The sequence below is a fragment of the Cupressus sempervirens genome, chromosome 5 (assembly GCF_028749045.1).
Source record: "Cupressus sempervirens isolate cs-2001-9-10 chromosome 5, ASM2874904v1, whole genome shotgun sequence".
Classification (NCBI taxonomy): Eukaryota; Viridiplantae; Streptophyta; class Pinopsida; order Cupressales; family Cupressaceae; genus Cupressus; species Cupressus sempervirens.
Window position 1 is genome coordinate 954,205,904 of NC_143122.1, and position 17,825 is coordinate 954,223,728.

Here is a 17,825-nt window from a genome sequence, read left to right on the forward strand (position 1 = left end):
ATGGGTTCAATTCAATATTTTTTGGCAGATGTGGAAGCATTGTATTTTTGCACTGGCTTCAATAGGCTTGGCACATGTTGTGTGTATTTGACATTTCATCAATAATTTTGTGTATTTTACATGTGAGATCAAATATAATACAACACTAGTATTTTCATTAATGTGACGATAGTTGGTTGAGAAGAGTTACTTTGATTTCTCTCCAATGAGGTTTAAGGAAGATATCAAGGAGAGATCTTCTAAATCTTCCCAATGATTTAAGTTCGATGAGACAAGCTATCAACAAGTTAAATTCTACCTAGGTCTCTTTGATGAAGCTATGTGCATCTTGTGACACCTTGGTATCTCTTTGATAGAGGGGATTAGTTAAAAAAACATTGGGTTTTCTACATTAGTGCATCAAGATGACTTGGAATAGTTGACAGGAGGTCTTTGGAAGTCTTCTTAATCGAGAGACATACTCATATTGGCAAGACATGTGTAAGGCTTTCTTTTTTATTCCTTGTTGATTGAGATGACATTTTGGCTTTAGGGAGATACATTTTTGGTCTCTCCAATATATTTTAGACCAATATTCTTGCATTGGAGTGACATATTTATTGTCTCTTTGATATGTATTGAAGATAGATAGCTTGATGTATTTTTTGCAATGTCTAGATTTTTGACTTGTCAATCAATTTGACTAGTAACAAACATGACATGACCAAACGGGCAATATTCATTGCTAAACCACTTATTTGTGAGAAAAATGAAGAAGACAAAAGGACATTAAAAATTAAGAGATTTGCCAAAAATAAACATTGAAAGACTAGGCCCAAACATTTTATTTATAAAAAAAATAGGTTAAATATAATGAAGGACTTGAATATAGTAATTATGAAATATAATTGAGATAGGTGGTTGTATGACAAGAAATTTTTTGCGCATGTTTTCTAGAAATATCCTTAGTTTGTCCTAAAAATTTTTATGGGGTAATTAATTTATTCTAACACTCCCATCTCCATAAAAATCCCCCCATAATCTAGAAATGATGGATCTTGGCCTAAAGCTTTGTTAGGTACCCATTTAAAATTATTTAATCCTTAAGTAAAATTGGTTGTAATTCAATAGGATCTCCCCTAAATGACAAGCATTAGATAGTTATTTGACTGCTTGTAATGTTAAAAGATATGCAATAGATACAAAATTAGTTGCTATGATGTCCTAATGAAGATATGAAATAGATTCATCTATTATTTGATGATATTTCATATATAATTATAATAGAGATCAATATGTTTTGTGTGATCATGAAATAATGGATTGACAATGAGATGACACCTTGATTATCACAATAAAGTAAAGAAGGCCTTGCATGATGTTGCTTGAGTGGTGATAGATAGCTTGCAGCAAGTTATTTCTTTGACTACCTCATTTTATACTATATAGCTGACCTTTATAGTGGATACAACAATATTATATTACTCTTTCCTACACCATGAAATGGGAATTGAGTTAAAATAGAATATGTAACATGCATTTTATTAGCAATAATATTTACTTCCTGCCCAATCAATATCTAATAGCCAATAAGTTAGTGATCTCCACAAGATGAATAATAGACCCCAATTCTTAAAGTCCCTTAAACATATCTTTATATTATTTTGGTTGTTATCCTATGTGGGACCTTAGGGGAACTCAAAGACATGGAAACTTAATTGACTACAAAATAAATATTTTTTCAATTTTGAGTCAAGTATAAAAGACTACCAACCAATTGCATGTATAAGGTAGGATGAACAAGTTCACCTTCCGTGTGACACTCTTTAAAAATCATCCATTCTAAAAAAATTCAACAAATCTACAACATACTTGGTTTGAGAGGGATAACCACTATCATCCTTTTGACATAATTGTATGCCAAAAAAGTAATGTAGAATACTAAGATCTCTCATTTCATATGTATTTCCCTATATTAATTTCATGTTACTAATTTGACTCATGTTATGCACTTTAATAATAAGATCTTCAACATAAAGCATAATAATTATGATGCCAACATCATGAAATTCCTTCACATACAAATTTGGATGATGAGGAAAATCATGGAAGCATCTAGTTTGGAAATATTCATCAATTTTAGCATACCAAGCACTTGGAGCTTTTTTTGAGCGATCTAAAGATTTCCTTGATTTGAAAACCAAGTGTTCTTGCCTTTGAATTTCAAGTCCTTGTGGCTTTCATGTATATTTCTTTATTAATTTCACCATTCAAAAATGCATTTTTAACATCTATTTGGTGAAGAGATCACTTAAAATGAATTGCCAATGCTAGGATAGTCCTGATAGTAGTAATCTTTGTTGCGTCGAAAAAAGTTTATGTATACTCAATTCCATGTTTTTTAAATATCCTTTGGCCACTAGTCTTCCCTTGAATTTTTCAAGACTCCCATATGATTTAAACTTAGTTTTATATGCCCACTTATTTTTAACCACATTGTCCAAGTTTTTTTTTTTATCGAGGAATCACTTATTTTTTGTAGCTTTTTCCCATTCATGTTTTCCTTTAGCCTCATCATATTCTTGAGTATCATTAGTATTCATTATGGTGGTCATTAAGGCATGATTAATTTGTTCAATCCTTTGATAAATATTTTGAATACTCTTTATCTTTGAAGGACGACTAGATTCCCTAACTATATCAAAGGTTTTGATAGAACTTCCACCAATTTCAAAATCATTAGAAAGTTCATTGTTACTTATGGACAATTTTGGAATAGGAAAGGATTTTGTCAAATCATCCAACCCTTCATTAAACTTGACATCCCTACTTTTAAACACATATTCCACTCTATGATGATACAACCTATATCTTTTCTTTTTATCATCATATCCCATCAAGACACACTTAACACTTTCCTAATCCATTTCATTTCTGTAATCTCATATGGTATAGGAGAATATTCTTCACTTCTAAATACTCTAGAAAACTTAAAATTTGGCTTCCTTCCACTCCATGCTTCTTGAGGAGAAATGTTATAAAAATAAGTTTTGGGAGATCTATTTAAAACATAAGATACAATATTAACAACCTTTTCCCATAGAAATAAAGGAAGCTTTTTTTATTGTTTAATACAACATGACATTTCTGCTAAAGTCATATTCTTCTTAATCTAATTTAGTCATCTCTCTCTTGATCCCATGATAGTCACAAAATGATTTTTTTATTGTTTACGTATTCTCCACCATTATCAATTCTTATTAAGTTGATCTTATTCTCACATTAATTTTTCTCAAAAGCTTTAAACATTTCAAATTTGTTAAACACTTCATCCTTTTGTTTCAAGAAGTAAACCAAATGTTTCCTTGAAAATTCATCAATGAATGTTAAAATGTACCTAGCTCCCCACATTGATGTGTGGTTCATAGGGTCACACAAATAACCATTTTGACAAGTTCAAGGCTTTTGTTTTCCTTCTTTGTAGACCTCTCAAAAGCATCTTTATGTTGTCGACCAACCATACATCCTCCACACATATTTGTGCTTATGTTTATCCAAGGTATTCCACCAACCAAAAATAAATTTGTACAAATATTTTATTGACAGTCACAACAAATTCTATGATCTCCACAAGATTCACTTTTTGTTGCATGCAAATGGTATTACCTTTGACATATTTTTAACAATAATCTCCTTCAAGTAGTTTCCTTACAATAATAACCCTAAATTTTTTTCGCTAAATTACTGAGATCACTTAATATAATCACACTCATCATTTATTACTCATAGCTCTGATGCCATGAGAAAAAAAAAAGACAAAAAGATTTAAACACAATAAGGGACTTCACTAAAAATTAGCGTTGAAACACTAGGAAAAAAGCATTCTATTTATAAGAAAACTTACATTAAATATACGAGTTAGATAAATTCAAATACTTGCATATAAAATTCAAATTTTATCTATTCTCCTTTGAATTTTTGTTTTGTAACCTGACTCTAGTTAGCTTGGAGTTTGAACATAATTGTTGTATTCAGAGTTACACTAACTCTTTGAAAAGAATCTTTGTACATATTTTATGGTTTGTTCTTCCTTTATTCTCTTTTATTTTTACACTCTGAGATTGTAACTATGTTGTGTGTCACATCAATAAAAAAACCATATTTTTAACCTCTTCCCCTATTCTTATATATTATGTATTTTCTTGCCTTGTATTGATTATTTTTTTTTTGTCTTAAAAATTTGTATGTTGTATCAATTTGGTATGTTAATGTTGTACTATGAATATTTTACTTTTGAGATATCACAAAATCGAATCGATATATGAAAATTTTGATAGGCAATAAGAGCGAGACTTTTATGCATTTAGGTGTTTTGTTGGTGCCTAGTACAATCACATGAAGTGAACAACCATAATTCTAATCTGGTGCATCAGCCCCAATGTTTATGCACTACTTTTTACCCTTTTCCGCTACGAATATTTTTTTAACATAGGTACACCTTGATTGGATAGAGGTTGGCCTTCCCCATAGATTCAACCTCACATGCACAAGGTCCCATACTTGGAGGTTGATTCAATGTTTCAAAAGATGAAAACTTTTATGACAATAATAGTTTCTTTTGAACTAGTACTAGTGAAATGTGGGTTTGACTTGAAAACTACATAGTTGAATGATGATAGGAGTATCATAATTTGACTTGTTCTAGAAACTATCTCATTACCAATTGATGGGCTCAAGGAACTTTATGATGAGTGTTTCATAAGACACAACACATTCTGAAAGCTATGCAAATGAGGTAGCAAGCTAAGTGGGATTGACGTTGATGAAATTTAATGGTTAAGTGATCTTGAGTAGTCATGGGATTGGTAGCCTCTTGGGAAGGTCTAGCATTTTACCTATGTGAGCATCACATAGATGAAATGAGTGCTAAATGTATCATTAATTCTCATGAGATATGGGTTCATGTGAAAAAATGCTTATGAAACAAGGGTGAATGGGTTTCTTAATTTAACTACACAACTAAATCTTGATACTAATATCATATATTTGGGTAAAAACACAATTGTGTCTCACCTTTTATAAAAAAAAAGGATACCAAAATGGGATTGTTTAACTTTAATGACAAAAAAAGTGGTATTTTTGTTTTAAATTTGAAGACGATGTAAACTAATGAAATGTGAAGAATTGGATGAATTTTATGCCTATAATTTTAAATTTTTGAAAAAATTTGAGTTTTAATAGAGAAATGAGATTTGACCATAATAGGTTTTGGTATCGTAAAAGGTGACACAAATATGTTCTTTTACTCATTCATATTCCTACATGCATTAAATTTACAACTCATGTGTCCCCCTTGGTTTCTTTGCCTATCCAAGAATCCCCCCACCCCCTGCCTTCCACTCCTCCACTTTGGGGAAAACCACCTTTTTTGCAGGTGGAAATGGAGAATAAGAACATGTGGGTGCAGATGGAGAAACTAAAGAGAAGTGTGTCACCTTCAGACATGCATTTCAACACACTAGCGAGTTTTGCAATTGATGGATGCAATGGTGATGACCCTTCAATTATTACAATAGAAGAAGGTGGAGGGTAAAGAAGGGTCAGATGATATAAATTTTTGGAAGATCTATAGGTTCCTTCCTGATGATTGGCTAGATGTGTTGTTATTGAACCTCCCCATGATGAGAAGGAGAAATGAGGGTTCAACCTGATTTTATGTTGATTATTTTTAGTTTTTAGTTTTTTCTATTCTTGGAACTTTTTCTAATATCCAAAAATCTATACTACTAGCTTAGTTTGTTATAGTTTGATTACACTATGTTATAGGTGGTTGGATAGTTGGTTATTGAAATCTCGTACTATTGTATTTTTTATTTTAAATATGAATGGCTAGTGTGCTATTGGTTGGTCTATGGGCCACTCCTCAGTTGATGGTGATTTTATCACTTTGTTAACTCTTCAGACTAATCACCCAATTTTAAATACTTTTAATTTTAAAAATGAATTCAAGATCTACATTGATTAATTCACAATTACACACAACTTATTTAGATTGACTTTAGAAGGGATGACACCATTTTAAAATAAAAATATTGTATAATACTTCATTCATAAATACAAATAAAGAAACTATATTTTTAATACTATAGAGTCTAAATAAAAAAATATTTTATCATTAAAAAATGAATGTGAGTTCAATTATATGAATATTTTTTCTTCATCAATGTTTCAAATTAGAACGCCAATTAATAATAAGAAAGAAAAGGAAAATAATAGACCATTATGAAGTGTGGAAATTACATCTATGAGGTTGCCAAAATTAATTACAATTCAAAGCTCAGTAGCATAACAACCCATATAATCAACATCTTTAAAAGTCATGTTTAGTCATCTTCATAAGGTCGAATGACATGGGTAAGTGGATATTGGAATCCAAAATCAATGATCTTCCCTTTATTTTTATTTTTTTTAGGTTACTTGTGTAATTAGATGGTTGATCAAGGAAATGCCCATGCAACACCCAAATTGATCTATTTATTGTAATTATTTTTATTTTTTTTAAATTAAAATTTTAAAATACAAGTTGATTAATAATTACAATAAATGTGTTAGTTTGGATGCTTTATAGAAAATGGTGATCGTCAGTGGTAGACATTAAATTTGACATTCATCCCTACCTATCATATGATTTTTATGATGGGTGGCTTAGTTTAATATCTTTCACTTTATGCTCTCATTCTATATGTTTTGATTGTCAATTAGTTTTCAAAGTCCATGATATTCCATTTTAGCAAGATTCTAAGTCAATATAAAATAATATAATAACTATAGACAATTCAATAATAAATTTAATCGTCATATTCATAATTTGAGATGTGGCTTTGTTTTTGCAGCAAGGGGATGCTCTTCTTGTTGGCGATTTCAATGCTAGAACAATGAACTACCAAGCTAGTGTATTTAGTTATAATGCTAACATCAATCCAATTTGGCTCATAGAAAAGAGTAAGCACAATTGGGAAAGAGTATCAGATGACGCTAAAGGCAACAATCATTTTTGAGAGGAATTGATTACCCTATGTGGCACTTTTGATTTAACAATTAGCAATGGAGTGGCTAGATTTTCAAAATCAAACATTTTCACTTGTAATACCTAGAATGGGGCTGTCGTGGTGGGTTACGCTATTTGTTCCCATAATTTAAATGATAGAATTGAGGAAGTGGTGATTGGGGAACATATATGGGATAATAATTTAGATCATAGATCACCAAAAATAAATTTGAAGTGGACAAGATATGGGCACCTTGAGACAAAAGTTCATTTTTCTTTTTTAGCCAACTTCGCAAGGCAAAAATTTGTTGACTCAAGAAAAGAGGGACATTTTTAGGATTGCGCTTAGGAGACTATACAAGGTGGAGGATAGACATGTGCATGGTACCAAAAGCCAATTTTTTTCAAATATTATACATGTGACTCTGTCCAACTACAAAATTTCAAAGAAAAAAAATTCTGCAATAAACTATTTGCCACCTAATGCTTGGTTTGATCAAGAATGCATAGCGGCTAGGAGAAAGATAAAATAGTTCAAAAAAAATAGCCTTGGAATTAAAGCTTAAGAGAATAATCTAATGAAGAAAAAAATTGATTTTATGTTCATGAGGAGAGAAGCATTAGTATTTCTTAGTAAAAATATTCCCAAACTTTTTTGGAGAGAACTTCAACCACGAAAGAAATAGGCTAAGATATTACCACAACCACTTAATGGTTTGAGTATGCCAAGAAAATTTATGAGAAGGATGATGGTGTGGACTCACCACCTTTGGTCAATAATAAAGAATATATTTTTACTATGTAATAGGTTGAGAGGGGTATTAATAAGTTACATACCGATCAGGAAAAAGATGTGGAGGAGTTTCAAGTAGGGTACCTCAATTGGGATCGAAAGATCTTTCACCTTTCATTACGAGAATTTTCAATAATATTAGCCAACACAAGTTTCCTAGTGATTGGATAATTAGTCTTACTATACCTCTTTACAAGAGTGGCAACATTAATAGCCCCTCTCATTATAGGACCATAATGATCAACCCTTTATTTACAAAAAAAAGGGTAGCATGATAGAAAAAAGAACCAACAAATGGACTAAAGAGAACCACAAATGTGTAAGAGGTCAAGTAGGCTTCAAGAAAAAATACTTGACTGTTGACCATAGCATCACCTTGAGGTACATTATTGGAAAAGCATGAGAGATTAAGGATAAGGCATTTTTCTGCTTTCTTATCTTTAGAATGGCTTTTGACACTTCTCCTAGGGACAAGCTTTGCAACAAGATGGAGGAATTGGCCACCCTTACAAATGTCAGAATTGTTTTTCATAGAATGTACAAATAAGTAAGAGTTATAATCAAAATTTTAAAATGCATTTCAACATGTTTTAGGAGTGATATTGGGGTCAAGGAGGGCTGCTCGCTTTCACCAACTCTATTTGGCATATACATTGAAAACCTTAAAGAGTAGTTAGACATGCAAAATGGTGTCAGTAACCAATTAGGTGATTATGTGATAGGGTTGTTCCTATATGTAGACAATCTCATTTTGGTTGCCAAATTTGCATGTGGTTTGCAAGAACATTTACTTTCGCTTGATCACTTTTGCAAAATGGTTGGTAGGCAAGTTAATATCAATAAAACTAAAGTTATGATCTTTTCTAAAAGCAAAAACTAGCATCAATATAAATTATATTTTGAGGGCAATCCACTTGAGGAGGTAGTGGAGTATAAATACTTTGGGATTGAATTGAACAAAAATATAAGTTGGGATGATTGTAGAAAGAAAAGAGTTTTGGGAGGTTGCAAGGCACTTTATGCTTTGGAAAATATGCATCGTGATGCCAAAGGTTTGACATTGGAAAACAATTTAAAATTTGTTTAGCCTTCTTGTGCTACCAATTGTTGTATATGGATGTGAAATATGGGCTAACAACATTTCAGTCTTACAATGAAGACAAGTCAAGATGATCCAAAAGCACTAGGTTAGTGGCAAGTTTAAAATGAAAAGCATGGTCCCTTATGATATCATTCTTTGTGAACTGGGAGTTATATCTATTGAGGCTCATGTCACAGCTCACCTCATTAGCTATCTTAAAAAAATTGAAAAGGTGGAGGCAAGTAGATAGCCTAAAGTGGTCTTTGATGATACTTTGTGTAAACATAAAAAGACTTGGATGCAACAAAACATCAAATGGATGACCAAATAGGATATTCATTTCAACACATGTCATATCAACAATAAAGAAATAAATTTATTTTTTATGGAGAGATTTCATAAGAGAAATTGGGGAAAGATGCTTGGTGAGAAAAAGACTTACTAAATTAGCGAGTTGAACCCCATAGGTGATCAACACAAAAAAGAGTATATATAGGCCAACATAACTTGGAGAGTTAAGACTTTTATTGCGCAACTAAGGACCGATTATCATCAACTCCAATGTGAGACCAAAGGGTAGAAGAGACCTAAAGAGCCTTGGGAAGAAAGAATATGATTATTTTGCAATTCTAGGAACACTTCATTTTGGAATGTGAGGCATACAAGGACAACATGGTAAAATTCATGAATATCCTATTTGACAACTCATGGCACAACTTATTCAACAAGGAGAACATTGAGAATTTTAGGGGACTCATAATCAACCTCAACAAAAAGCAAACTGAATCAACAAAGTTGGTGTAGTGAGAATAGTGTCCCATAGGCTATGCTCAACCTTGTGGATATTACAATCTTATCTATCTATCTATGTATCAATTCATATGGTGTATCGAAATTGCAACCTCTCATACACTTTTCAAGAGTGTAAAAATGACCAACATGACTATTAAATTCCAAGGTTGGTTGATGGTTTCATGTTATTTGGAACACACATAAAAATCTAAGAAAGTTGACCAAATTATGGTAGCCAAAATTCTAATGATTTATAGTTTTTTTATTAGAAGAAAAATTAAATTATAGAACAAAAAGCTACAATTAAGAGAATTATAGAAGTATTGTTCAAATGTAATTTATAGTTGTTCCAAACCACTTTTCTTTGAGAGGGGTGGACATGCTAGGTATTTAATTATAAAACAAACAAGTGCCACATAGTGACATGTACTTGCCATTATAGATAATAAAATTCATTAACTATGGAAAAAAATTGAAATGTATTTAAGAAAATTAGTTAAATCATTACAATTATTAATATATTTAATATTCATATAGGCATAAAGTAGGATAGAGATTAATTATTTAGAAGTGATAAAGTAGAAATAGTTAAGAATTAAAAAGTGTATAATTATTTATATGATAGCTCAACACTTATATCATGTATTTAAAATAAAAATAAAAATGTATGTGGTATAATTTTGTAAGATTGATTAAAAAAATTAATATAATTAAATATTAAGAAGTAATTTGATGAATAGTCTTTTTCTATTAATAAAAATATACTAAGATTACAATTCACAAAAAAGGGTCAGGGGATACAAGATCACCTTGTGAATGAGTTCACATGGCCGTAGTCAGACTAAAAAAACAGCCTCAGCCAGAAACAAAAGCTATTCATAAAAAAAAAAACATATATAAAACAACCTCAGGCGACCAAAGTAGTGCCAGTCGAGGGTGGTGGATCATCTCTATCATGAAAATCCCAATCATCTTTGGGATTGGGGGGCGGGCTGGAAATAGATTGAAAGAAAAATAAACAAATACATTGGACAATTTCATTTTGGAGTAAACATAATAACATTTGATTACAATTTCATATATCTATGTTTATAAATAATTAGCTAATGAATTGAACCTATTATATTGAAAAAAATCATATCTTAAAATATATTTAATTGATAAAAATATGTAGACCATAGAAATATGGAAATGAGGTAAAAATATTTGAATATAACTGCCTAATTTCAGTAATTGTAACAATAGTAAATGAGTGAAGAAAGAAGAAAGGGTAAGATCAAAAGGAGAGAAGGTACATACCAGGTTGCAAGGTTGGGCACGAACTCTACAGGCCTCACCCTCACTAATTCCAGATTCCTCATTCATTTCCATGCCCTCATCAAAACCTTCAATTGATTTTTTTCGTCTTGAAGACGGGAAACAAAGCAGTCAAGCCATTTCAAGGCATCACGACCCTTCCAGTGCGAAATGCATATTCAAATTGTGAAAAATCAAACTATTGCAGTCACTGATTATTAATCTCCTATCATAAATGATTATTAAACTTCTGAAAACAAATTCCCAACTAATATTGAAAAATAACACAACTGCAATTTCCCTTATAATACGGAAAGAAATGAACAACACAATGAACACAATATTTTTGGACAAATTGTCCCTGGAAAAACCCCTAAGAGAAAACCAGTTCTATAGATGAGAAATTATATTAAACTTCAACAAATCAAGAGATACAAAATTCCTTGCCTCCCACTAGCAAAACTTTGACAACCTCTTAATTTCTCCCACTAATATTCCTCACTGCTATCCCCACGCTAACACTGCACCCTTGCTAACACTGCAAGACTATTTGCTAACACTGCAAACGTTTCTCCAAAACTTCTTATCCAAATGACCCAATGACCCCTTTTTATACTACTCCTATTGGTAAACCAATGACCGAGATTAAATCAAACCAATGACTGAGATTAAGACAACTCGATAGCCAATAATAGAATTGGTTGCAAGGTGTCCAAAAGGGAATCTCTAAAATTAGTAAATAATAACCATTTACTAATTATTGGCAAGTGGATAAACAACTATCCAAACCACCCATAAATACAACTTCTATTCATAGATAAGGACGAATAGCTGTCCAAGCTACCCATAAATACTACAGCTATTTTCGGGTCAGAAATAACAATTATCAAACTAACAATAATTAACACTCCCTCTTAGCGAGGAAGTTGTTCTACATGACACCCATCTTATCTTTGAAAAAGATAAATTTGGCCTTTCCCAAAGCCTTCGTCAGAATGTCTGCTACCTGCTCATCTATAGGTATGTATTGTAGTCAAACAACTCCCCTTTGTACACAATCTCTAATGAAGTGATATCTGATATCTATATGTTTAGACCTATCATGAAACACTGGATTCTCAGACAACTTGATGCAACTATGATTGTCACAATGTATCACAGTAGTCTCAACCTTCTGACCAAACAAGGCTACTAACAACTTCCGAAGCCATGTAGCTTCACATGTCGCCATGCTAGCTGCTATGTATTCTACTTCTGCTAAACTTAGAGCCATAGACTTCTGCTTCCTGCTGAACCAAGATACAACTCCTGATCCTAAGCTGTAACAACACCCTGAAGTGATCCTTTTGTCTATTGTACTTCTTGCCCAATCTGCATTAGTATAGCCTATCAACCTGATACCCTCACTTCAAACATATCTGATCCCATACTCGACTACACCATGCAAGTAATGTAGCACATGCTTAGCCGCTATCCAATACATTCTCTTTGGTTCAACCATGAACTGACTAAGAGAGTTAACTTCAAATGCTATATCTAGTCTAGTGTTGACCAAATACATAAGCGAACCAATCAACTATCTATATAAAGTGGGATCTACATCTTTCTCCTTAGATGTATCTACCTTCCTCCAATTCGTGATCATGGGTGTAGACATGGCTTTGCAATCCTCCATCCTGAATTTCTTCAAGATTTCAATGCAATATCTCCCTTGACCAAAGAAAATATCCCCATTTGTCTACCACACTTCCATGCCTAGAAAGTAGTGCATAAGTCCTAAATCCTTCATCTCAAACTCTTCTACAAGGTTCCTCTTGCAATCCACTATGAGCCCTAGTGAACCTGTAAGAAATAGATTGTCCACATAAAGAACAAGAATGAGAATATCACCCCTAACCATCAAGTAGTAGAGGTTAGCATCTGCTTCACTCTTCACAAAGAGCATTTTTTGCAAGTATGTATCAATGCGCTCATACCACACTCTAGGAGCCTGCTTGAGTTCGTATAATGCTTTCTTCAATCTACACACGTGGGTCTCTTTGTTGTGTGCTACAAAGACTTCTAGTTGTTCTATGTATACCTCCTCCTTCAACTCACCATTGAGGAATGTTGTCTTGACATCCATTTGATGGATTTGCCATCCCATCTATGCTGCAAGTGAGATTACAGCTCATATAGAAGTATACCTAGCAACTAGAGCAAATGTCTCCTCATAGTCTATTCCCTCCTTCTGAGAGAACCCCTTTGCCACGAACCTAGCCTTATATTTCTCGATGCTACCATCTGCACCATGCTTTATCTTATAGATCCAGCGTGATCCAACTAAAGCCCTATCTGTTGGTCTAGGTACTACCTCCCACACATCATTCTGCATTATTGAAGAATATTCCTCAACCATAGCATCTCGCCATACCTAATGTTCTGCAGCTTCCTGATAGCTAGAAGGCTCACTATCTACCAACTAACTAACTAATGCCACATAGTCATTGAACTTGGCTGGTTGTCTTCGCTATCTAGTACTCTTCCTAGGAGCTCCCACAAACTCCAGAGTACCCTTTGTGTATCTGGAACCAGATGGCTCCTGCTGCCAACTATAGAGGATGAAATGTCAACCTCTAAGTCTTCTAGATGCATTTCCTATTGCACCTATTGCTCCATACTCTATAAATCTTCACTAACTGAGTCTACACTCGTACTGGTAACTGTACTTGAGCTTTGCTACCCTTGACTTGGTCTTGGAGCTTCTATTGGCTACTCACTCTGATCATCTGCTGGCAAATCTCTGGATCTCCTGAATGCCTTGTCCTCCATGAACTTGACATCCTATCTCACAATAACTCTTTTAGTCCCCAGAAAGAAAATCTTGTATGCCTTTGAGGTCTCACGGTACCCAACAAAGTACCCCCTCTCTGTAGTCTGATCTAACTTTGTACATGTATCTCCAGGAATATGACAATATGCCAAACTCCTGAATATCCTGAAGTGACTAACATCTTGCTTCTTCCCTGTGAAAGCCTCCTCTAGTGTCATCTTCCCTAGCACCTTGTGTGGAACTCTATTTTGAATGTAGACTGTTGTATTACATGCCTCTACCCATAAGTAACAGGGCATGTCCTGGTCATGTAGCATAGCTCTTGCTACCTCTGATATAGAATGGTTCTTCCTCTCAGCAACTCCATTCTACTGTGGATTGTAAGGAATAGTCCATTCTCTCTTGATTCCTTCTTTGGTGCAGAACTCTTGGAAGAAATTTCCGTTGTACTTTCCTCCATTGTCTAACCGAAGAACCTTTATCTTCTTTCCTGTCGAGTTCTTCACAAGAGCCTTGAACTCTTGGAATTGACTGAAAAACTCATCCTTAGTCTTCAAGAAGTATATCTAGGTCTTTCTAGAGAAATCATCAATAAAAGTAACATAGTACTCATATCCTCTGAGAGATTTTGTCAACATTGGTCCAAAAACATCTGAATGTACTAGATCAAGAACACCCTTAGATCTGGTATCACTCCTTGGAAAAGATGCTTTTGCAAACTTCCCCAACACACATCCCTTACATACATTGTCATGCTTTGTGTTCACCTTTGGAACACCTGTCACGGTCTCACAAAGCAATCTAAGTGCTCCATGATGAATATGGACCATCCTCCTATGCCATAGCTCTCCAAGATCTCTAGGATTACTGTTTCTCATAAGTGCCTTGGGAGCATCAAACTGCAATCTATAAAGGCGACCACTCCTAACTCCAATAGTTATGGGTGATTTCCAATCCTTGTGCTTAATCAACACATGTGTCCCTCTAAAGAGTACATTATACCCCCTATCCTAAAGAATAGATACAAAAATCAAATTCATACCTAAGCCTGGCACATATAACACATCATGAAGTGGAATTACCTTTCCATTCTCCCTCTGAAACTGAACAGTCCCTTTCCCAACAGGGTTGAGTTTGGACAAGTTTCCCATAGAAATCTAGATGTTGGTGTCCTCCTCCTTGTAATTGGAGAAGTACTCTCTAACTCCTATCATATGAAATGACACCCCACTATCTATATACCAAACACATTGTGAGGTTGAGCTAACCATACAAGCTATGAGTGCAAACTCATTTTTCATTCTTCTGGAGAGTTCTTCTGCACTTGCTAAAGTTGCCACCTACTTCTTACCCTTCTTCCTCTCTGGGAAATCACTAACATAGTGGCCAAACTCATGCCATCCAAAGCATTTGACCTTAGACAGGCCCTTCTTCTTCTTTTCACTGTGTGAATTTGATCCTTTGCTAGATCCCTTCTTTGCTTTCCCTTTACCCGCTAGGGAAACGTTCTCTTGTTCCACCTCATTTTTCTAACTCTTGTTGGCCCCATTGACAAGACTTAGTCTAAACTCCTCCTGAGTGAAATCAGTCCATAGTCGATCCCAACTCAGTGAAGTATCTCATCCACTGACAACTTGAACAAAGACACTCCATTGTTTAGTAAACCCATTTAGGGCTATTCTCACTAGCTCATCATCACTAGGGCTATCTTCGACAACTGCTAACTCATCCTTGACAAGTCTGAGCCTGGTGAGGTAACTTGTGATGTCTTCTCCCTGATTCATTCAGGTATTCTTTAGCTTCTCTCTGACAATCAACTTCTTGTTGGTGGTAGCATTCTGGTACAGATTTAGAATGGTGTCCCACATCTTCTTTGTTGTATCTAGTTCTGAGATATGTGGAACAATATGATCCTTGACACTATCAAGGATAATCCTCCTTGATTTGGCATCATCCTTCCTATATGCTGCAAGCTGTGTTGCATCCGTTGGTATAGCTACACCACTGGTAGCATAATCCTTGATACCATTCTCTTCCAACAATAAAGAAATTCTGGCCTTCTAGACACCAAAATTTGAGGCACCATCCAATCTATCATGATCTCTCAAACCAACTGAAGCCATCTCAAGGGTTTAAAGCAATAATAATTCTAAAGAGATCAAAATTTCTTTCCTAGGGAAAAACTCTTCTATCCTTAACAATGCTCTGATACCATGTGAAGAATCAACCTATTGCAGTCACTGATTATTAATCTCCTATCATAAATGATTATTAAACTGCTGAAAATAAATTCCCAGCTAATATTGAAAAATAACACAACTGCAATTTCACTTATAATACGGAAAGAAATGAACAACACAATGAACACAATATTTTTGGACAAATTGTCCCTGGAAAAACCCCTAAGGGAAAACCAGTTCTACAGATGAGAAATTATATTAAACTTCAGCAAATCAAGAGATACAAAAATTCCTTGCCTCTCACTGGTAGAACTCTGACAACCTCCTAATTTCTCCCGCTGATATTCCTCACTACTATCCCCACACTAACATTGTGCCCTTGCTAACACTGCAAGATTGTTTGCTAACACTGCAAACTTTTCTCCAAAACTTCTTATCCAAATGACCCAATGACCCCTTTTTATACTACTCCTATTGGTAAACCAACGACCGAGATTAAATCAAACCAATGGCTGAGATTAAGACAACTCGACAGCCAATAATAGAATTGGTTGCAAGGTGTCCAAAAGGGAATCTCTAAAATTAGTAAATAATAACCGTTTACTAATTCTTCGCAAGTGGACAAACAGCTATCCAAACCACCCATAAATACAACTGCTATTCATAGATAAGGATGAACAGCTATCCAAGCTACCCATAAATACTATAGCTATTTTCAGGTCAGAAATAACAGCTGTCCAACTAATAATAATTAACACAAATGCCATGAGTGCTCATGAAAGCTTCTTCTCCCAAATCCATTCACCTTAGTATAGCTTCATTGCGAAAGGGAGCTAAATGTCTCTCCCCAAATTGCTTTCTCCGTCAAATAATTACAAGTCTTCGCTAAGAATTTAAAAATTCTTTTCTTTTCATCCGATCTGCATTAATCACCAGTTCTTCGATCTCACACATGATTTCAGTGTCATCTTTTACAACTCCACCATTTTTAAGACTTTCTTGGAGGATCTCTGCATATTATCAATCATCTCCAAAATTTAACTTTTTTTTCATTTTTGTCCTTTTTATATTAGAGAACCTGATGACAAGAAGTTGCAAACAGACACATATTTGGCAATGACTATATGCGGCACACAAAATGAGGAGTTTATTCAAATAGCAAGAAAGTGCAAGAATAAATTTACCTATTTAAATTAAAGAGGCAGTTTTCAACAAATAGCGATATAGCCCCTAGTTTCACATTTAAGAATCGTAACTCCTTAAATTGTATAATAGAAAAGGAAATGATACCTCATACTCTTTTTTGAGAGGTGCTTGGCACTACAAACAAGGCGTACATACTCTACCCTCCAGTGGGATTTGAACTTGTGACCTCTCTTTCAAAAGTACAAGTTTTCCACCACTAGGCCAACTCAGGCTGTAAATGTAGATGATGGATACTCCATTACATATCTATTAATAATCATGATTCGGTGACTATCATCAGGTTGGTGACTATTGAGACCATTTTTTTATGAATAGTCCCTTTCTATTAATAAAATAATATACTTATTACATATTCATCAAAAAAGGGTTGGGGATAATAGATCATTCTATGAAAGTTCACACAACAGAAGCTAGAAACAAAAATTATTCACCAAAAAGATATTTAAGCAACTCCCTTAGGCCATAAGAGTAGTGTCAGCCAAAGTGGGGGATCATCGCGATCATTATAACCCTAGGAATCCCCAAGATTGATAGGTAGACTAGGAATAATCCAACCATCAACAACTTTCTCTTTGTCTTTCTCCTCCACCTGCATTAGAGAAATTGCTGCCAGATAGGGGAAAGACCACTTGAAGCCA